Source organism: Ooceraea biroi, chromosome 4 (genome assembly GCF_003672135.1).
Source record: "Ooceraea biroi isolate clonal line C1 chromosome 4, Obir_v5.4, whole genome shotgun sequence".
In the NCBI taxonomy this organism is placed as follows: domain Eukaryota; kingdom Metazoa; phylum Arthropoda; class Insecta; order Hymenoptera; family Formicidae; genus Ooceraea; species Ooceraea biroi.
In genome coordinates this window covers 2,945,045-2,968,964 of record NC_039509.1, presented here as the reverse complement: position 1 = coordinate 2,968,964, position 23,920 = coordinate 2,945,045, and the positions used below count along the sequence as shown (strand labels likewise).

The following is a 23,920-nucleotide window of genomic DNA, read 5'->3' as shown; positions in this document are numbered from 1 at the left end:
GAGATATGAGGAAAAAACCATCATCGTATTTTTCCTTTTTCCATGTTCCAATCTTTCTCATGCGCGTTTCAGTGAGAAGATAAAATAGACAATGAAATAATTGATCGACGTCTTGCACCTTCGATTCCGAATGAATGTGCGGGACTCGATAACAAGGGCAGAAAGAACGGCAGACGGGAAGATAAACACGAGAGGAAAAGGTGGAGTTATTAGCGACTGTCGAGTGTTCCTCGGCATTATCGACGAAGGAGATAATAATGACACTCGTGCTGAAGAGGAAAAAAACCTTGATTTTCAGTCCTTAACGAGAGCGAAATGGCTCCTGTACAAAATTCGACTCGAGGGCCCTTCTATCTTCGCAGGAAGTGCTCTTCCGCAGCTGAAATGTAAATGCTTCTATCCTCGAGCTTGCTTTAACATGATATTTTTAATAAATTTTAATAATTTAATATTGCAATATTATATGCGCGATATGTATAAAAATCAAATATTTGTTGGAACGCATTCAGATCCACTCGGAAAAAATCCAATGACGAACGTTTTCGTGCAACGATTATATTTTCGCCTGTACTTTCTCGTCAATAACAGCGAGATGCACTTTCGAATCATAAATCGCGTACGCGGGCGTAGATAACCCTCGTTGCTCCAAGAACCAGTTCCTCGATGAAACCGCCCGTTGCGATCGTCGCTCTTCTCGATCGTCGATTTCTGACATGCATGCCGGACTGCCGAGAGGTAGATTCCCGGTACCATCCTCACGGACGCATAAATACGCACTTCTGGTGCAGCAGCAGCAGCGGCTTACTGCAGTTCCCTTTAGCTTTCCGACTCGAAGCTGGTTAAATAACCGGTGTAAAAACTTATCGATTTTATGTCTCAATACGTGAGGGAGAACGGCAGAGAGGAGAGTCAAAGTCGGTGGTTCTCGAGCGAGGGAAAAAGAGACAGATCGAGATGCGTGAAAACGGAACACCGCAGGTCGGCAGGCAGGAAATAAGCGCCGGTAAAAAGTTAACTGGCGAGAAGGGTAAACCCGAGTTCGCAGGACGAACGAGAGAACGAAAGAGGGAACGAGAAAGGCTGTTCTACGGAGCCGTTATTAGCGTTTTTTCACGCCGATAAGCACCGTGTAATGTGACTAATTGGTAATTGAGTTGCGAACGTGGTTCGGTTAGTTCAGCGCGCGCATCAATTCAGCCGCGGGAAATTCACGCGAACGAAATTCAGGTGCTATCAATCGATGAGCCTTAAGAGTCTCGACTTTGCGCTTCGATTTTCCATCAAGATGCGTTTCATTCGATATATCACGGTGCACGAGAAAAGAATAAAAACAATGGCGCGATGTGATAGTTTGACCAAGTTCACGGCAAAGCGCGATGTGATAGTTTTGTACTCCGGAGAGACGAATTTTCCTGATTTGCTGACACGAGTGTCAGCACAGTGTTTGCACAAAGTTGAATTACTTTGACTATCTGAGATCGGTTCAATCTTTATCATGAGAAAGCATAGATCTTTTAATTGGAAGTTGCGGAAATCGAGAAGATTTGAACAGAGAAAGACGAGAAGAGAGAGAAAGAATGTCTCAGAAGAAGAATTCTGTTATTACAAAGTAAAACTAATAATAAAAATGTAATGTAATTATTCCTGATCTGAATCCAAAGGTACCTTTGTTTCCATCATAACATAATATGTTCTCGCTCATCGAAGAATCTCATAATGAATGCGCTATGCATACAGGTGTACTATTTGCCAAAGTCAACCAACTGCGGTATACGTGCACACCCTATCTTTCATCGTGCGAAAGCACTCATTCGTACATCCGAAAACAGAGACTGTTAATTAATATCTCTGTTGTGCATCACCGTTGCCCATGCGCCTTCTGATGGATCCGTGATCCGCGATGCACTCATTTCGCAATCTCGCAACAGAACAAACAAACTTCAATTATACCGTGTTATTCAGTTATTCAGTTATACCAGAATCCTACTGATTCCTTATTGCAAGTGCGATTCCTTTTGGATCTAATAGTAATATCCATTAATTTGTATGATATACAGTCGCCGCGCTTTACGGCGTGTAAAGTTAGACACGCTAGAAATATTTAGAGATATTATTACATATATTATATATATATAATTTCTCTCAGTGTCTCGCGCCGTGTCACAATTTGCTTCTGCACGGATGACACTTTCTTTCGCGAGGAAAAAGCGGCGGAGGCCTCGCCAAAACGAGCAAGTGAGCGGGCAAGTCGCTTGAGCTGCCAAATTCGGCTCGCTCGTGGAATCGCGCGCCTGAACCGGCTCGAGCATGAAGCGACGAGCAAAACAAAACGACAAGGGGTATGCAAATGCAGTGCTTGGTTCTGTTACGAATCAATGCGATCGCTTAATTAGTGAAGAGCCCGACTCGTCGTTCGTTCCTCTCTCGTCCTCGTCCTCTTAAACCCGTCTGACATTTCCTGTCGTTCTTCGTCTTGACATTATTCTGTCTGTCTGTCTGTCTGTCTGTCTCTCTCTCTCTCTCTCTCTCTTTCTCTTTCTCGCCTTCACCAGTTCTTTCCGATAGGATTTATACCACTGAGTGCACTCTCCAGAAAAGCAAGCCGTTTTGATGCTCTTAACCGTTCATTTCACTGGCAATCCGGATATTACGAAACATCTCAAAAGATTCCTTGAGAAGATGTTTTCGAGATCACCGTACAGACGAACTCTATATCTCTTGTAAGACTGGCGACAATTTCTGGATGAGATGTAGAAACGTATACGTTTTCTTCATACATGAGTGTATATGTAGAATTTATGGAAACGAACGAAATAAGAAAATCGCGTGAATCCTAAACTTGTAAATCAATTAAACTTTTCTTTAACGTTTAACGGTCTAAAATTGAACGGTTTTGTGCGTGACACAATAAAATCAGTAACAGATGTGAAATGTTATAAAGTACATACGGCAAGCATACGAAACAAAAAAGTCCATTCGATCGGAATATTAAATCTTTGGCGGCGTTGTGAAATAACGTATAGTTCAATGTGACATAATAAAATCTCTAGAAATATATTCAATATTTGGAAACAAATAGCGTAAAACGCTGGGAAAGAATCCTATTGAGTGACGATTTTATATTCTCGTTTGGCGCCGTGACATCCCGGCTACGTAGTTTAATATGATATAATAAAATCAGTAGAAAATATTTAATATCCGAAAGCGAGGAGCACGTAAAATACTGGACAAATTGACGCGTCCGATGCGGTATGTGGATTAAAATCTCGCTACACTGCTATGCCGTAATCTAGGGCCGGAATTGTGCAACATTATAAAACTATGTATAACAAATTCCGCGTAACATGTATTAAATATTTGATAACGAAGGGCACAAAGCATGCATGTCCGATGAAAATTAATATTGACGGTTGCGCAAATAAATACCTCCACGATTTAACGTTTATCATTTCGGACGGCATTGTGCAATGTAGCTCACGTTCAGAGGATTCAGCTAGGAAAATATTTTCATTTTCGTAGATCACGATTTTCCGCTCGGCATGCGCAAACCAACAAACACATTTTCGATCACGGCGTCGCCACTTCGCGTTCACCGTCGCAGTTCCGATTAATTTTCTCTTCTTCTCCTCCTTTTTTCCTTAGTTACGTATACTTTTTTTCGATAGTGCGAGACGCTTCATTACTGCATCTGCCGGATGTATTACAGAAACTCGAAGAGTATCGAGGATACACGAGCAGCGCGTGATACACAGCGGCGCTTCCGTGAAGGCGGCCGTCTTCAGAGCTCACTTTGGGAGGCGTCATATCGCAAGATCAAGAAGGAAGATGAAATGAGCGGGGACAGGAGGTTACGAAGAGGGAACCCCCCGCCTGGCTGGCTGCGAGGTACGCGAGGATAAGTCGCGGATCGGAGTGATAAACGACTCCGGCGTTATTAATTGCGGCCTCCATTAACTGATGAGTCCCCCTACCGGAGCTCATCCCTCCCTCCTCCTCCCCCGAGTGCGGAGTCGTTTTGCTCGGGCCTTCGCAAGGCGTTCCTTCTTCCAGCGCGGCTTACTCGCGGCACGGGGAGGCGCGTAAGACGAAGTCAAAGCGAGAAATCCTTCGCGCACGGGAGAGGCAAATGATCCGCGATGAGGACGGCCGTGCGCCCGCTGCGGGGAAAACCGTGATGCTTTGCAAATGAGCCGAGGGTAGCTTCCTGATTTTTACAAGGCCTGGCTAATGAATCGCCCGTGCGTCCTTCGGCCTGAGCGGCGCGGGCTCGATTTATCGTCTCGCGCGTCCGTGCGAGCGCGAGTCGGCTCGGCTCGGCGCGGCGTGGCGCGGCACGGCGCGGCGCGGCGCGCCGCGTTGCTCGATGGTGGATGAGAAATCGGTATCGCGTGATAAGCGTGTCCGACGCTCCGATAATGCATATATTATTGTCGGTGCGTTTCTCTTATACTCGGGTCGAAAAAAGTGCACGAGCGCGCCTCGACGATGCACAAAGATGACGACGGAATTTAATATCATGCAATGGATACATCCGTTGCGTCGTTAGAGCCTTCATTCATTAACCTTGCACCGGCATAGCGAATCACTGGCGGATCTCGGTGGAATTTCACAATCGCATTCGTCTCTAACGCAAGCTTCGTGTCTCTCTCTCTCTCTCTCTCTTGCTCTCTCGTAAATACGTTTTCTTAATTAAAACGCGACAAAGAAGGGAGAAAGGCAATCATGGCCGTTATATTACACGTCGCAAGCTCGACGGGCGCATTCTGCTCGATAATCGCGACATATCGCCGGTTCTCTTATGGAATGCCAGAGTGTTATTGTGGTTCTCTTGGAGGACTACCGCAAATGAGTCCAACGGCCCCGACGGGGTACTTTGTCGCAAATGAAAAGCTCGAATGGATTTTTACGCTGCTTTTCCAATTAATTGTGGCATGCACCAATGTAAAAATGGCCATCTCGCGTACTGTTGATGGTAGTGGCGATGAAGAGGAATCATAATCCGCGGAGGAGGATTATTATTGCCATTGGTGAAAGCACGACCGGCCGTGCTTTTAACTCGTGGAGGACTCATTATTATTGTTACGAGTATATGAATAATTCCTACTGATTTTTACAACATCCACGTAGCGTTTTATTACGGCACAGCTGCCGGCTGCAGGACGACTATCTCTAGCTAAAAAACACACTCTTGTCCGTTCCAAGCTGGCATTTCTAAACGACAAATGCCGTCTATTATGAACGAGTAATTTCTCTTGGAAAAATAATAGTAATGGAAGACTACACTGTACGCATTTTAAGAAAAGCCGCTTTGCGCTGTAAGTGCCGCTTAAAAATACACGCGACAGCAACGTGTTATAACAATTTTAAAGCAAATTTTAAAGCAAGCGTACAAGCCTAATCTTTTTGAATGTATAATAGTACATAGTCTGCCAACTTCTTTTTCCATTTTTCAGCCATAATCAATATGAAATGCTAGACAAATTATAAAAAATTTTATTCTTTAATATTCTCTAAAATTTATTCTTTAATACATATGCATTCCATTTACCTAAAAATATTGCCGTGTCGTTTATCCAAAAAATTTTGTCAATAAAATATTAGAGAGCATGAAAAATTGAAAAGATAAATTGCACTAAAAATGTACTAAAAATTTGATTCACATGCATTAGCACCCATAAACATATTTTATAAAGCGCTTACGCTCTCGCGTCACTAGAGAAAATATTGATTGTTCAATGATATCTTTTTATTTACTCGTTCTCATTCAGTGATTCAATCTGAACTCCATCCGAGGACATTGCATTCATCACGCTGCATTTTAAATATCTGATGCAATTAAGTGCATCCCCGAGTGCATCATAGATGCATAGCAGGACAAAATGTTCGCTCCAATAAAATATCTTGTACGAGGGATTAAGACGAACATTCGTGAGCAGATTAAATTCATGCTAAATGAAGCATTGGTGTACTGCTACTTTGCTAATCGAAAGCCGATTCTTTCGAGTCAGTCAGGATCAAATTTATCAATCCAACATCGTTATTAACTGAAAATCAGAACGCGAAACACCGCGAAGAATTACCGAAATCGAATTCTCTGTGCTGTAAGAAATCGCGATAAAGGGTCGCACGAAGATGGAAACAAAAGGCGAAGAGCAGCAGGCAAGAAGTGCGAAAACAAAGAGCAATCATAATGATGGTAATCTCTGCGGTTGACGTACAATTACCTTCGTCAAGGCGTCTAGGAAAATAACCAATTTCAGAAGTGTTTATTGCAGGCTGCGTGCTTCATTGTTCGCGCCATTAATGAGAGAGACGCGATGGAAGGGAAGGCGGGATCTGGAGAAAGAGCATGGCCGTATTGTGCTTTTTAATTTTAATTGTACCAACTTGCAGTTGCGATCCGACATTCGGGTCAGGAGATCGCCAAGAGCGATCAGGGAGAAGAACGCAAGGAAATATCACGTTGAGACGATATATCATGACACACGTATCATAATGACGAATTAAATTATTCGAGGTATCTACGGTATGCCATTCGCGCTACCAACTGCCGCATTAAGGAACCGTCAAGTACCGCGCCTATTAATAATCTCGCTTAATATCTCATCGTGTTCATTCTCGCGATTCAATTTGACCCCTCGACTCGATTTCGAGAAAAAGTTTGCCCCAATAAACTCTCTTCTGATAAAAGTCACGAGTTGCAGCATTTCCCGGACGCAAATGAATAAAGTTTTCATAAAGTTATAACTTGAATGCTTTTTCAATTATTCAATTTGCCCTCGCGCACGCTGCATTTCTTACGATTACGATGAAGAAAAAAATTACAATGCCTCATTACCGGAGTTTAGACGTGGCAATCCATTACCTCCCCTGCAAGAAATGAATTTGTTTCTTACTAATCCGCGGAAATCAACCCGCAGGAAATTCCATAAGTGTCGCACGTAACGCATTATTCTTTTATCGTTTGCGCTTCTTCACCTTGTTCCAAGGGAACGAGGATCGACTCTTTGCTGTTGCACCTAGTCGCCGCGATCACGTTTAAGCGATTTAAAACTTTTTGTTTGCGCTCTTCGCGCGCGCGGAAACCGAAACTTTCACACGCGAGCGCGATTTACTTCCCATCGCCGTCCCGTCGAGTCTCGCACCTGACATCGACGAGCAGATACGAGAGGACAGAGCGTCCTTAATGATCTCACCCTTTCCTTTCCTTTAACGGAAACTGACAAGCAATTACATCAATTAAAGAATTATCAAATAAAAATGAGCTAATCAAAGAATACGGACGATTACATAAGTGCATTAGTAGCGTGCATAAATGTTGGTCGAGGGGTATCTTCTCTCGTAGAGTTTTTCAGCGTGATTCACGTTTCACATCAATAACTCGAACGGATGCCCGATCAAAGCCTTTGGCGCATTACGGACGTTCGTTTTGCGGCTCTTCGTCGGCGCATCGTGCAGCTCCCCTGGATAACCGTTCGAAGGTCGCTCGATAAGTTCCCTCGGCGGTGCATTCGGTAAGAGTGGGTATAAATTATTTTGCCGGGAAATGATCTTCTCTCTCGCGGTGGCGTGGTGCGGCCACGGGGGTGAAGAGGCGGAATAAGGTTAAAGGAAATAAAAAGAGCGAAGCGAGTACCGAGAATCCAACACCGGTTGGCCGCCAGAGGCAGGAACAGACGATCCAGGAGTGGCAGGAGATGGAGTGTGAAACATCGGCCCATCCTTCCTGCCCTTCCTGCACGGTCTACGATGTCGGAGCTATCGCATCGCGCTCGGCTAAATCGTGTACCGGGTGTTTGAGGCTCGTACTGCGGGATCCGTTTCTTCGCCGAGGGGACGAATTAAACTGTTTCGAGAAATGCGCGATACCGATCGAATGCCTGCGATTACATCGCAAGTTGCAGTTTCCACCTTTTACGAGGATTCAATCAAATGCGCGCAAATTTACCGTCGATCACGCATCAATTATAATGATAGAGTATATGAGAACAAAGGGAGAAATAATTTTCTCTTCTGAATGTAATAACGTGTACATATATACGTTAAACATATCGTATATCGAGAATATCCGATATAATATCATTATATCGCAATATCAATTTTCGTATCGAATCGTATCATGCTGTAGCCTCATAGATTTTCAAGTGCAATCGCAAAATTTCACATTCTATTTCATCCGGCCCCATAATTACAGATGTCTCCGCTCTCGAGGTACTACCCAGAGAAAAATAGCTTCACGCCGTCACCATAACGAAAACTCCAAGTTGGCCCGGCAGCCTGATAATGGACCGATCGTCGTCATGAATCTTTCTTTATAGTCTCCGAACTTTTCGAGCACGGTATATAATGCACTATGGTATGCCCGTGGACGCGCATTCGCAGCGACTCGGTTGCACGTGTGTCCGTGAATCTGAGCATGTGCATATATGTAAGTGAGAGATGGAGAGAACGAGAGAGAGAGAGAGACACGCGGAGACGGCAAGTTAAGTTACATATTGTAGATACGGGGATACATAGGATAATGTATACCAACCATATCGGTAGGTACCTACTGCCCTACTATGTAGGCCACGTGCACTCGTGGGCCATGCATCTTCGATAAATACCTTCAGACCTTTGGGAGGTAGCAGGCGAGGTATAAAGTAAAAATTTTTGCCAGGACAGCGGGTCGTCCGCGCCCGCCCGCGCGAATTATGTGCCAACCCGACACCATTGATTTTAGCACCGTAAAAAGTCAGGCGACAATAAAAGGACCCGGCCGAGTATTGCCGTGGCTCGAGGCGTAGTAATGGCGTTCATTAATTAAAGCTCAATGAAACGGTTCCGCGGATTCTCCTGCTCTCTTGGAAATTTATAAATGCGTTAACGGCCACATGTATTTATAGGTTGAATCCGGCAATAACTAACCGATCGCGCGGATCCCGCGCGCTCTCTTGCCCCGCGCTCGGCCTTTCGGGAAGCAACACATCGGGAGAGCATAAAATACAAATTTTTTTCCAGTGAGCCGGCCATGCGTCAAGATTACGTGTTAACTTAGTGAACAGAGTGCATAACGATGTCATATGAAATAAACGGTGTAGCAGATAAAACATCGTGCGCGCGAGCATTCAATAACTCCACTTTGAAAGACTTCCAAACGCAAATAAATATTTATTGTCGTAACGGTCTTTGTTACACGCGGTGATTTACGCATTGACATGCATTATTCACTGCAAGAACTGTGATTAATGTAGTCTAGACAAAATTGTGATGGATTCCGATTCTGACGTTAATCATTTATTATTACAACCGATATCAAAATGCAATCACGTCACTGATGAAGCGAAATTCGCGGCCGATGCAGGAAGCGATAAAGTACGCCTACGCATTGGCCAAAGATATATTCTTTACGTTACATAACGTTCGGCGAGACGATTATTAAGCACATAGGGAACACTGTGTATCGGGATCTTATGCTCGGTGCACTAATAACCGCAATTAGTTAACATTCGATTCGCTCAGTCTTCCGTTGGGGCAAGTTTGTTAACAAATTAACGGCCGCGTGCGCCGAGCTCGCAGCTGAGAAGGCTGCTTTTGAGACCGCGCGATTTATGTTACCAATTAAAAGCGGTAGCATGTACACCAGTGCATGTACACGCTTTACATCATGGTAAATTTTAATGGCCGCATTCACCGTCGTAAATGTATTTTTGGTTCACCTCGGAAGGAAAAGGTAAAGGGCACGCACCAAATCTTCCTGTCTTACCACCACATCCAACATTCTGCGACGAGAACATCCAATGTCATTCCGTGACTCAGAGCCGAAAGAACGAATGGCCCGCATCCGCGCGTAAAACATCCTTCGGCTGCAAGCCGCGGAACGACATTCTCGGCTTTCGTTCCGTGGTCTCGATATATTCTTATACGACGAAAGGCGCCGGGCGAAACAACCTCCCTTAGGAGCAATACTCGAGCCGGCGCAGACAACGACACCCGTCGTCGGTTATAAGGCCGGCCAACGTGCAGTGACTGGAATGTCCGATAATAATTCAATAGCCAGTTATTTATCGGTAATTCGGCGGTCTCGTTCCAATATCGCCAGGTGGGCGACCTGACATGGAAGACGAAGCGGAGAAAAAAAAGAGGAGCGACGATGGAGAGCGAGAGAAAGAGTCGCTCGTAGTTGGAGAAATCGAGAAATGTGGGACGAGGGACGCCATTAATTTGGCAACCGTTGTTCGATTCGCCCACCGGGCCCTTTCTCTCGCGTCCTCTTTCGCGGGCCTACGTCCGAGTACCTCGACTAACGTTGCAGTTACATACAGGGTGCAATATAAGTCAGTTTCCCTTCCAAGTCCTCCCTCTCGGTCCTTCTCTCGTTGTATTTCCTGTAACCCTCCGCGCGTGTTCGTGCATTTTTACTCCTCCGCCGCCCCGATTATTCTCCTCCCCGCGGAATCCCTCCATCATCGAACTTCTTTCCCTTTTTCCTTTGCTATTCCCATTCCTCGAGCCCTTATTGCTTCTATCAACGTGTCCTGCTTGATTTATATATCTATATGTTTCGCCCCGTTAAGGGAGAGGAAGCACAGGGGGGCAAACGGCGATGTGTAACGTGTAACCACGCGACAAGGGACTCACCTTAACAACGCGCCGTGGATACGATATTATCGCCTCGGATAAGTAGTCGCAATATCGCTCGATCCCATGTATCGCCCTGTGTATTGTAACGGGAAGACGTAAAGGCGTGCAAGCGGAAGTTATATTTATGGTCGAGATACGGAGCAGGGAAAGCGTCTCGAGAACGTGCGCGCGCGTTGCGTGTCGAATTTGGAATCGGGACCAACAATCGTGCCATACGGTGCATCCGAAAAGCCGTCTTTACGTAAGCTACAAGTATCAGAAACTACGCTCAAGGGCATAGCAATCAACGCGATACAGATATCATGCTCACATAGCGATTAAGCGATTTTATCCATCTATTATAAAAAAAATGATAGTTTTCTACGGCTCTACGCAATACTGCGGAAGAAAAATTAGCGGAAGAAATAAAAAGCATCCAGATTTCATGACAAACTCGGGATACACCTGTTACAATTTTTATCCAGTAACCACAGCGCCACCATAGCACCACAGGATAAAGGAAGGTAGTACATTGTGCGCAGGCCAGAGTCGCATCGCCCGATTCGTGGACCCCGAGATTAAACCCGCTCGACAAGAGAGAGAGAGAGAGGCTGGGGATGCGCGTTACTTCCCGTACGTGCGCCCTGTTATTTTTTTTAGCTCACCGCTATGGCTCGCTGCGAGCATGGCTTTGCGCGTTAATCCCTTAAGCGCGATCGTCGTGTAAACCCGAAGAGCTTCGGGATCGGATTAATGCCAAGGCAAATACGAGTTGTTAAATACGCCGCGCGACGCGTGGGACGATGACAACCTACTACTCGTGTTCGATATGCGTTACGTGCCGCGCGAAGAACTCGAAAGCTGTTACATGCAACATGAATAACCCGTCGCGCTCAGCTAACGGACTCTTTTTCACGGAACTAGCCACAGTTTTGCTTCTCATCCGCTGTCCCATATTTATTTTGTAATTTTCATACAAAGTAATAGCTGACCATGTGGACGCGTCCCTATAGGAAGTAACACTTTCATCATAAAACAAACCAAGAGATGCGTTGGTACTATAATTGTAAGCTTGATACGACTGCATAGGAGACTCGGGGAGTAAAATAGCAGGCAGGAATAAATAAATAAATATCAGCCGCGCGTATCCCACTGGCACGACAAAGTACGCTTCAACGCCTAATTACAACGGGAAAGAATATGCGCGCGTTCAACGCGCCTTAAACGCAAACCGGAATTCATAAACAAAATCTCTCTCTATGTCTACTGGCAGTAATTTAATTGACACGCCGCTCGCATATAACGCACAGGATTAAATCCGCGCGGCATATTAATTACGCTCGGTCAAGAGCAATCTCGGTTCGTCGTATTTCGTTAATTCACGAGCCTCACCGGCGATAATATTTTCTTAGGAGCCTGGCGTTCGTCTCGCATAAAGCACGCGTGTTATACGCCGCGCGCATTCCACGGAAGAACCGGGATCAGTGTGCGTGCCACGTCATGCAAGAACTGCCTTCGGGAGCGCGGGGTGATATGTTTAATAGCGGGATCATCGGTCCGGTATCTTTCCCGCTCGGCTGTTTCCCTTTCTTCTAGACTGGCCTCTTCCGTCCTGGCCCACCCCCAGTCTCTCGTGGCGATTATTAATGGCGCTATTCGCGGACGGTCACCACCCAGCCAGAGATGGCACCGATATTATTTCATGCTTTATTTATTTACACGCGACGTGACGCGTGATCGCCTCGATAGTAGCCGGACACGGATTTATGAAGTGCGCCGCGAAAAGAAGACCTTGGCCGGCCCTTCGGTCAGCCTCGGAGGACTGATCGCTAGGTATCCCAACGAGGTGACGAGGATTGATCGGCCAGACAGTATTATCGAAACATTGTAAGGGAGTGAAGCAGACTTTACCTCCAGGATGTGCGCCGATCGAGACGATACATCAACTCTGATAGCGTGATGTACTCGGAGTAAATTGGTAGGGTTCGCTACTCACCTGAAACAGAAAAAATAATGTTGTGGTTAGGCGGAAAGTAACAGAGTGAGGAGCAGACTTGAGCGCTCTATAACTTCGCTATAGTGAGAATTCACATTTGCGACATGATGATGTTAACAAACAGTTGGCGTAACTACGTGCGCCGAGAAACGCGCCGACTGCAAAATAATACATTAATACATACAGCGGGTATAATTACCAAAGTTTTTGCGGGACATCGTCGTTTTAACGGTATGTAAGAGAATAAAATCGTGCCGAAATGTGAAAATAATTACTCGGGCCCACGGGCGTAATATTCACGCCTCTGCAATTACGTGACGTATACTTGGTAGTTATACGAAGAGCCGCATTCAAGGTTTCCCGCGGGAACCCGCAAACTCGATGTTCTTGTGGCGTTGGCCATGGCTGAGGAGGGCTAAGACCGGTGGTCATTCTGGAGCAGGACTTTGGCAAGATGCAGCGCGGCTCACCGAGCCGGTGAATCAACAAATTCAGGATACCCGTGATTATCGAATACCGTTATCGGTAAACATCAATTTCCTGCGTAACGCTGTTGCGCTAACACGAAGATATTTATGCAGCCCGGAGCTACTTCCACGACTCGTAAAAATCGCCCTGTCGTCGTAGCAGTCGTTTTCAGAAAGGGTCGTTCCGCTCAATATTCAAGCGTAAGCTTTTATGGAGTTGCGCGATGACGCTATTACATTCCTCTTCACCAATTTACACATATCTACAAAATATGTACAGTTCAAAAGTTTTGAGGAGACAAAAACTACCTCAACGATAACTTCTGCGATATTAAAACCGTCAGTTAACGATCGCTGTCCAACAGGATAACGAATTGACATAAAGACAATTCCAATCCGCAGCCATGTGAAATCTTGCGCAAGGATTTAATGGGAATCGATGCGGCGAGTTTGCGAGAGGCAGTGGTTCCAAAGGCGCTCCCGACCGAAATTCCGATGGGTTAGAGTGTGGATCATCGAATCCTGAAATCCGGTACATTAACCGGCCACAAAGCGTAGAGTACTGCGGCGCGAATCGCTCGTAAACCGTGCAAACGCCGTACGCTACGATTCGTATTCTACGGCTATCTAACTCCGCTTAACTGTCGCGTTTAAATGGCATTCTTTACTCCCCGCGCAATTCGCATGTGACTACGGAACCACGAAATTGCGAACCATTAAGGAGTAAACTCCTCGCCGATATTTATCCAGCGCGCAGACATATTGCGGGAAAGAGGTGGAAAAGAGAAAACCACCCTCGTCTCGGACTGACTCGGAAAAGATTCGACATAGAAGATACATTTTCGTTTTCAGAAATTACACTAAAGTCGCTAAAGTTACGTCACGCAATACATTCAACAATGTTACTCTTACGGCGGACATGATAATGGAGAAGCACAGAATTGCGAGCGTCATTATTCATATCGGGCACTGAATCGGAGATTCTTGCCATTCAATCGTTTTTTTCAACGTAATAACGTGATATCGATTGTGACGCATTTGGGTCGCCTCTGATGTAGGAACGAAATGTCCCTATCTGTAGATCGTTAGCCATTCCCGCGTGGCCGATCGAAAATTGAAATGTCGGCTCGTATCCATGTAACGTCCGTGTCCTCGCCAAAATGTAAAAAAGCTTTTCGTACGATTACTCGTCCGGCGTATCGTCATTCGTCTAACGTCCGTGTGCGATGGTATAGAAAATGCTGAGGCCGGCGTGCACGTTTTAGAGCTACTTCTACCCTCGGTTTAAAGTAGAAATCAAATCCGTAATGGCTCCATAGCCAGTCGAAACCGGGCCGCTTGCCTACACGGACGAAATGGGCAATTTTATCACGATAAATCGTTACCTACTGTACGCACAGCGGAATTCGCTTCGGCCATTACTGCGACTAAGTGCCGGGAGATACGACAGATTGATAAAAATCTGAATTCGTGTCCGGATTTCACTAAACCTCGTCCACCGAGCTCCGATCGATAATACATCACTGCGCCGTTCGCGTCGATAAATTGCAGCGAGTAAATCATAACGATGATCGCTCACGAGTAAAGTACACGCTTTAATTGGAACATCATTACGCAAGTAAGAAGAGAGTTCCGTTGAGAGGTTCGTTGATAAGGGCGTCGTTCTCTCTACGCGTGTCTCCATACAACAAACTTGCAGGGAGATATTCACGGCGCTCAAATAATTACCAATTATGCTTCGTGCTCCTGTCGGTTCCAATGCGCTAACAAGACAACCCCTTTAACAAACCCTCCTTTTCAATTGATTAACCGTCCCTCCACGCACCCCACGACCGCGACGCTCCGAACGCAAAAGTTGCGTCGTCGAGCGCTTCGTGTAAGAAATGCGCTGCCGCATGCGGCGCGACATACGTTCCTCGTCGTATATCAGCATTAATATCCGGCGCGACAATAGCGCGGGGTAGGTAAGCGTAATCGAGTACAAGCAGCTAACGAATGTACGTGCGTGCTTTCGAAAATACGAGAGAGCCCGGTAACGTGGTAAAGAGCGACCAGTTTCGCGCACAAAGACGGTAAGCGCGGAGTCGACGCTCCTGTATGCGTGTGCACCTGGGCGCGCAGTCATCTCGAAGATCGAATATATATCTACCTGCCTGGCGGAATTCCTCTACGGATCAGTAGTCCCGCGATAGGCAGTACAGGTACCGGTTATGTTACGGCACGCTCGGATACCCTCTGGGTCGGGGAGGCGCTATAGCTACACACGTACGACCTCGTCGTCGCTGGGGAGCGAGACGTTATAGGGAAGAAACGGGACGGGGAGCGTATGCTACGTGGTAGCACGAAGTGCCAATAATATCTTCATGGCACGTCGTGTCGGGAAGATATACTCGGTGCCCAGGTACATCTAGAAGCGATAGCTAGTCTACCGTCGCGTCGGATATACCTACGGGACACTCGTGCATAAGAGAAGGAGAATAAAACGAGCTTCTTCTCTCTCTCTCTCTCTGCTTTCTCGCTTTTGCTCTTGCTCCGGGAGACGGCGAGGTGTCCCCTTTAACGATCGTCAGTCGGCCACGCCGAAGATGCGTACTGATCGTTACGAGAAAAATATTTGCAATCAAAGTGGACGCGCTGGGAATGATATCCGAGTTCCCAGGCCGTCGACCGCGCGCACGCTCAATGACCGATGGATGATCGCTATCGGCGATATGACAGGCATCGAGGAGATGTGCATATAAATAGCCGAACTGGCGTCTCTGTTGTGCAAACATCACGATCTTGTCTCGCGAGATATCTCGATGCCGCCGATCACATTGTTACGGCCGGCGCGTCGTTGGATCGGAAATCGATGGCAGAGAGGATGACTCTGGATTTTATATCCTTCCCGGAGCGCGATGAAAAATGACCGCGATCAAATGGCGCGCGGCTTTTAAGGCTAATGGATAACTTGGAGGATCTCGGAATGTGCGGCGCGGTTCGCGCTTTATCGAACGTCCAGGTCGTCGGAGGCTAGGGAGGCAAACGAACGGTCGTGAAAAACTGGTATTCTCGTGAAGACGGCACCCTGTGCCGTAGGGGCGCAACACCGATCTTCGTAAAACAGGATATAAAACGACGTTACTACGATAACAGCGTCGCTGCGACGATGTAACGAGTACCGCGCGTCGCGGGGAGCACGCGATAAAAACGAAGCTTGCTCGCGGAAGTATTTTTTTAATCCATAATACTCTTGCCATGTGCCACCGCAAACAGCATCTCTCGTGGCTGTAAAGATAGATCGAGGTGTAAAGAATTCATGTTACAACTGATTACAAGAAAAAGGGAGAAGAAGAGATGGCTTGAACCCTCGTGGCGCGACGGGTTACGCATGATACCGACTCGTTTATTCCTCAATTTTTCCTCATCACTGTTTTACTTGTCGTTGAGAAACGCCCTCCTTCGCATACACGAGACCTCGGCAAATGAGATCCTGCAGGTATACCTACTCTTAAATTAATAAGAGCTAGAGAGCTGCATCGCGATGCGATCGCAACGCGAACACGTCGAACATTCTGCCGATAATCCCGCATTCGTGGAAATGCGCGTGTTCCAACGTCTCGAGTCAATGATCTCGCGCGGAAAAATCCGCATGCAATTAACCCTGCGCCGCGCCGCACAGCTCGGCGCAGAAAAGTGAGACGCGTGAAAGGCCGCGATCGTACACACACACGCGTATGCACTCACATGAACGTGAAGGGCGAGGGGGATGCCGCGTATCGCACGAGTACAACCTGCATACAGACGTATGCGGACGCGGGCGATAGGATGCAATATTGTGCAAGGTACTAATTACGGGCGGGAAGAAAAACGGCGTGGGGTCGCGATCCCGACGCTTAACTCGGCACGACAGAGAATTCCAGTCCCGGCACAGGTCAGACATATTGAACACACGTGCCGTAAAAAGCAAGAAAAAAGAAAAAGGAAGAAAGTCGTGCGCTACCCGCACAACGTTTACGCGCGCGCGTGCACACGCACACACCGCGCGCGCGAGCCGGTCGAAGTGAAATCGGGGGTGCAAGTAGGGGCGACCACGCAGTGGGGATATCCCTTGCACCCTGCCGCCGCGGTCGTGTAATTATGTCGTGATTTATAATGATGGCGGGCAGTCGCCGGTGCGCAATTCATCTACTAAATGAAACGCCCGAACCTTGTTACGCCGAGTTCGTCACTGCGGCGGATCCTCGGCTTTTGTACGTACTGATTACGCGTATCAGCGCGAGAATGAATTATGGTGGGCGCGCGGTCAGATTGAAAATAGATAAACGTCTGATAAGTAGAGAGCCGCGAACCGCGCTCGTTTTATTATACAGGGCGCAATCTAATCTCGTTTAATACCTTCCACCCCTCTGCGAACAGCTGAAAGGTGCTTGAATACGTAACAACTTCAAAGAATCCCAGGGATCAATGCGATAATTGGTTATCTGTTGTACACGGAAAGCTATAACTGCGACTGGATCGGATTATTCGAATGATGTTTAACGACTTCTCTGTACACGATAAACGCATAACGTGACGTTGATGCGCCCACAGTAATATAGTTACAAAGCGTGGTCTTATCCGCAGAGCGAATACAAAACCTCGGAAGCGAGTTCCAGAATTCCGGCAAGTCGCGGCCAAGTTTAGAAGTTATGTTGGCGCTGCGACAAGTCGCTCGCAGCTTGCCGGAGACTTACTTCCGAATGCAGCCACGGTGACGTGAAAACAATTCATGAGAATAGAGAGTCATTAAGATATCTAAGACCGCAGCCATTATGACAAGAAGCTTATACCTCAAGTAAGTAATAACGCTGATTAAACTTACGTAACAGTAACAAAGCGGTATTCGCTACTTTACGCAAGCGGATTTAAGCACGAACATTTAAGCGCATTCGCGTATTTTTGGAAAGCTTATGCTACAGAGTAGCATTAGTTGAGTGAGTAAGATAGCAAATATTTTACTCGTCTCATTTATCGGTCAGATGCTGTCAATTGTAGATGCATTAATTATTCTGATTTCTAATAAAAAAGATATTTTTAATCCGTCATATATATAATATACATATAATATATGTAGGGTTGCGGTATGAACATAAGCGGCGTATTATTATTTTATGTTGTTTGAAAGCGGCCGCATTAAAAGAATCGGCAATTAATAGATGTAAGATTTACGAGCGACCGACTCGGATTGTTATCACGTCGGCTCGACTATTGTCAATCCGGCTCGGCATGTTATGATGTCGGCTCGAGGTTAAAGCATACGGCGTTTCACGCAAACGTTTTCCGAGGATTTATAAGGAGCACGAGGACGAAAAAAGGAGAGATCCTGCGAGACCACGATACCGAGCACATCGTGTTGCGAGTCGTAAGAGTTTTGTATCCGTATTAAAATATATACTAATATATATTCGAAGTATATAATAAGTTTGTCAAGTATCCCACCCGTTTTCCCTACAAATTGGGGGCTCGTCCGGGATTGACCAAGAGAAGTGAGCCGAGATTCGTGTGTCAAGTCGAGATTCGGATCGTGTACCGAGTCAAGACAGTGAGTAAAGCATTGTGAGGAAGCATAGTGAGAGGCTTGGTGAGATAGAGGCTTATCGAGCAATATGACGGACTCACAAGCATCCGGTGGACAACTCGACGTCAATGTCCTTACCGTAGACGAATTAAAAGAAGAGTTGCGAAAATTAGAGCTGCCGCTGAGTGGAAGCAAAGCAGTTCTTCGTGAGCGTTTGAGATCGTCCAAGAGAAGCTGCAAGACGAAGCCGCGAAGCGACGATCCAGACGATGAAGACGATTCCGAGAGTGAAGACGATGAAGAGGTCGAAGAGAGAGAGCTGCCGAAGAGATCACAGCCACTGCCATTTAGGGATGTTGAGGATTCGATTCAGACGTTTTCTGGCGACGGCAAGCAAAATGTTCGTCGCTGGATCGAGGATTTCGAGGAGACCAGCAAGGTTTGTTTGTGGTCTGAGGCGCAGAAGATAATTTATGCAAAGAAACTGTTGCGAGGATCGGCAAAGTTATTTGTGTCTTACGAGAAGTGTGCGAAATCATGGAAGCAGATGAAGCGAGCATTGATCGGGGAATTTTCGAAAACGGTGAACAGTCGATCAATTCACAAGGAGCTAGCGCAGACGAAGAAGCAGAATAGTGAATCATATATGGAGTACGTTTATCGCATGATGGAGATCGCCAGTCACGCTGACGTCGAGCTTGAGGCTACTATCCAGTACGTCATCGACGGAATCCATGACGATCCAGTGAATAAAACTATCCTTTACGGTGCGGCGAGTGTTAAGGAGTTGCGTAAGAAACTGTCTCAGTACGAGGCAATGAAGAGTAGTCAGAAGGTGAACCAGTCAAAGACGGGGAAAACGTGGGAAAAGCGAGAAAAAGACAGTAAGGAGAAGGAGAGCAAAGGAAAGGAAGCGTCACGAGTGCAGAGCAATCTTCGATGTTTCAACTGTGGACAGCGGAATCACGTGAGCGCGGATTGCCCGCAAAAGGAGAAGGGCAGCAAGTGTTTCCAATGCAAGGAATTCGGCCACATCGCAGCGCAGTGCCCGAAGCGCATCACCGAGTCAACCAGCGTGGGTCAACAAGTCAACAAGTGCGGGGTTGCGGTAAAGTCCGATCAGAAAATCTACAAGGCCGTAAAGATAAGTAGTCAGCATATGGTTGCGTTGCTAGATACGGGAAGCGATTTGCATCTAATTAGAGCAGAACGTTATATTAAGTTAGGGGCGCCTCCGCTCACAGGAGCAAAAATTGTGTGTTTAGGTCTTGGTGAGAATCGCATGTCAACTTTGGGCAGTTTTAAGATTATTGTGACGATAGATAATGATGATTTTACGTTAATTTTACATGTAGTACCGGATATGATGATGAATCATGATATGTTGCTTGGTTCCGATTTGTTAAAAGACGCGAACATTCGATTAATCGAGAATAATGCGATAATTTCCAGACGTGAAGATAAGTTAGTGGTTCCGTGCGAAACTGATGATGTTCCTGAGGTGTTTTGTATCAACGCTCATGAAATTTTTGATGATGGTGTCCAACGACAATTAGATACCGATGAGATCGAGTTGAGACCGGCTATCGAGAAATTGATTGAGACGTATAAACCGCATGCAGTTAAAGAAGTAGGCATAAAATTACAAATTGTAGTAAAAGACGACATTCCCGTATATCAGCCTCCCCGAAGGCTTGCGTCTGTAGAGAGAGAACAAGTTAACCGTCAAATCGAAGAATGGTTACGGAACGGAATTATTAGACCGAGTGTGTCAGAATACGCGAGTCCGGTGGTGTTGGTAAAGAAAAAAGATGGTGGTTTAAGATTATGTGTAGATTATCGTAAATTAAATCAGAAAATTGTGAAAGACCGCTATCCGACACCTCTGATTGAAGATCAGCTGGACGAATTGCAGGACGCAACGTTATTTAGTACATTGGATTTAAAGAACGGTTTTTTTCATGTTCCGGTGCACGAAAATAGCTGTAAATATACTGCTTTTATTGTGCCGGACGGACATTATGAGTTTCTTATGACACCGTTTGGTCTTTGCAATTCTTCGGCCGTTTTTCAAAAATATATAAACGCGATATTTCGCGAATTAAAGAAACAAAAAATAGTGCGAATATATATAGACGATTTAATAATTCCATCCAGTACCAGAGACGAAGGAATGGCGAGATTGCGAGCTGTGTTAGCAGTTGCAAGCGAATATGGTTTGCGTATTAATTGGTCAAAATGTAGCTTTCTTAAAGAAAAGATTGAATATCTGGGTCATATAATCGAGGCTGGTAGCGTAAGACCTTCAGAACGAAAAACACAAGCAGTGTTGCATTTTCCGAGGCCAACGTGCGTGAGGCAAGTTCAAAGTTTTCTTGGTTTGACGGGATATTTTAGAAAATTTATTCCCGGTTATTCGTCAATTGCGCGTCCGTTGTCGGATCTGCTTAAGAACGAAGTAAAGTTTCATTTTGGGTCAGAGCAAGAACAGGCTATGCAACAATTAAAAGATTTATTGAGTCGCGAACCGGTACTTAAAATTTATCGGGCCAGCGCAGAGACACAGCTACACACTGATGCGTCCAGCCACGGTTTTGGAGCGATTTTATGTCAAAAAGATGACCGAGATCAATTATTTCACCCCGTGTATTATGCGAGCTGGAAAACGTCGCAAGCGGAATCTAAATATACAAGCTATGAGCTCGAGGTGTTAGCGGTTATTAAAGCCTTAAATAAGTTTAGAGTTTATTTGTTAGGAATATCGTTTAAGATAATAACCGATTGTCGCGCGTTTTCTTTGACAATAAATAAAAAAGATTTGTGCGTGCGTGTTGCGAGATGGATTTTGTTGCTTAGCGAATTTGATTACGTAGTAGAGCACAGATCAGGAAGGGCTATGCGACATGTAGACGCCCTTAGCCGAAACTTACCACAAGTTTTATTTACACAAGAAAGTAATAGTAGTCTTATTGCGCGTTTGGCGCAGGCGCAGCGAGAAGATAAAGAATTAAGACCTATTTTCGCGTTAGTTAAAACGGAAAACTATGATAATTTTGTATTACAGAATGGTATTTTGTATAAGAACTACGATGATGATATGTTAATGGTTGTTCCGAGGTTGATGCAGCAGGATATTATAAGGCAGACGCATAATAGAGGCCATTTCGCGGTACGAAAGGTAGAACAATTGTTAAAGAAAGAATTTTGGTTTGTGAATATGAAAGATAAAATCGAGAAAGTTATAAGAAATTGCATTGAATGCATTCTTTGTGAGCGTAAGCACGGAAAGCAGGAGGGTTTCCTTCAGAATATTCCGAAAGAGAATGTACCGTTAGAAACCTATCACGTAGATTACTTAGGACCGATTCCTAGTACAAGAAAAAGCTATGCGCATCTTTTTGTTGTAATCGATGCATTTTCGAAATTTACATGGCTATACCCTACAAAGTCGACGACTGCGGAAGAAGCGATTAACCGATTATCAAAGCAAGCGAGCGTATTCGGTAATCCACGGCGTATTATCTCCGATTGGGGAACAGCATTCACTTCGGCTGCATTTAAAGAATATTGTGTTTCCGAGAAAATAGAGCATGGTTTGATTGCTACCGGAGTACCTCGCGGTAACGGACAAGTGGAAAGAGTTAATCGGATAATAATTCCGATATTGTCTAAGTTGTCTTCTTTAAACCCTGAGAATTGGTATAAGTTTGTTGATCGAGTACAACAATATGTTAATTCATCGGCATCTCGTAGCACAGGATTATCACCTTTCGAGATTTTAATCGGAAAAACCATGCGGTTGAAAGATGACTTAGAGTTAAGGGAACTCGTTGAACGAGAACACGCTCAGGCTTTGCAGGAGAAGCGAGAAGCATTGCGCGAGCAGGCTAAGCAGTCAATACAAAAAGTTCAGGAGGAAAATCAACGTATTTATAACAGGAAAAGAAAGAAACCTAACGTTTATGACAAAGGAGATTTAGTAGCAATCAAGCGTACTCAAGTATCGCCGGGAAGTAAACTTTATTCGAAATATTTGGGGCCATATGAAATTTCTCATGTTTTGCGTGGAAATCGTTACGTTGTAATTAAGGTTGGAGAGCATGAAGGTCCGCGTTCTACAACAACTTCTGTCGATCATATGAAGCGATGGTTATCGGGCGAGACAGAGATGAGTAACCTTAGCGAACACTCATCATCCGATGATGAAACCGTTGATGATAAAGACCGCATCGGGGTCCGATGCATTTGCAGAATGGCCGAGTTGTAGGGTTGCGGTATGAACATAAGCGGCGTATTATTATTTTATGTTGTTTGAAAGCGGCCGCATTAAAAGAATCGGCAATTAATAGATGTAAGATTTACGAGCGATCGACTCGGATTGTTATCACGTCGGCTCGACTATTGTCAATCCGGCTCGGCATGTTATGATGTCGGCTCGAGGTTAAAGCATACGGCGTTTCACGCAAACGTTTTCCGAGGATTTATAAGGAGCACGAGGACGAAAAAAGGAGAGATCCTGCGAGACCACGATACCGAGCACATCGTGTTGCGAGTCGTAAGAGTTTTGTATCCGTATTAAAATATATACTAATATATATTCGAAGTATATAATAAGTTTGTCGAGTATCCCACCCGTTTTCCCTACATATATATTCACGTGAAGATTGTTCCAAAATCGATAACAGGGTAAAAGATGAAGATTGGCCACTTTCATTCAACACAAATAACTGGCGGGGGTCCGCCGTGACAGTAATGACGAAAACAGGCATCTACGAGAAATATCACAACGCCGGATAGGATGCTCAATAAAAAGCTCGCCCTTTATCAAATCCCGCTTTTCTCTTCAGCTGCAGCCGACCGTCGATCATGCACAGTCGTGCGCGATCTACCGGCAGATGTGCGGTCATCAATCGTGACTCGATGCAAACGACGTCAAAAATGTGCAAGGCTGAATTTTTCCCGGATGAATCATCGTTTCCGCGTGGGACACCGGCGATGGCCGTCGCTTTGCGCTCCCTTCCGAAACACGCCCCGCGAGCATCCGAAGTGCCGGCCGTTGCAGATCATCCCGCATCCGTTCCGCGCGGAGAGAATCCCCTATTTACGACCCATCTCGACAGGATGTAAGACGCTCGTATATCACATTCTGTTTAATTTCCATTCGTGACCGTTCCGCCGTCTGCGGCGTATGTGAGCTATCGGAACTCGATTCGCGATGTCTTCTTCGGTCCCGTAACAACCCATGGCGTGCAAATCCACGAACGAACGTGTTGCTCGAAATTTTGATCAGTCATTTCACCGATAAGATGTCGCGGA

General features: G+C 45.7%; 1 long non-coding RNA gene across 2 annotated transcripts in view; it reads right to left on the bottom strand.

Moving 5' to 3' along the window:
- The window catches only part of LOC105282579, a 201,565-nt gene that overhangs the window by 84,864 nt on the left and 92,781 nt on the right, over positions 1-23,920 (bottom strand). Inside the window, exon 3 of one of the 2 annotated variants that reach the window (XR_002193522.2) lies at positions 10,471-12,598. The exons of the other annotated variant lie outside the window; for it this stretch is intronic. This is a non-coding gene — a long non-coding RNA (uncharacterized LOC105282579). Of the gene's footprint in view, positions 1-10,470; positions 12,599-23,920 lie in introns of those variants that run through there. 2 annotated transcript variants of the gene reach the window in all.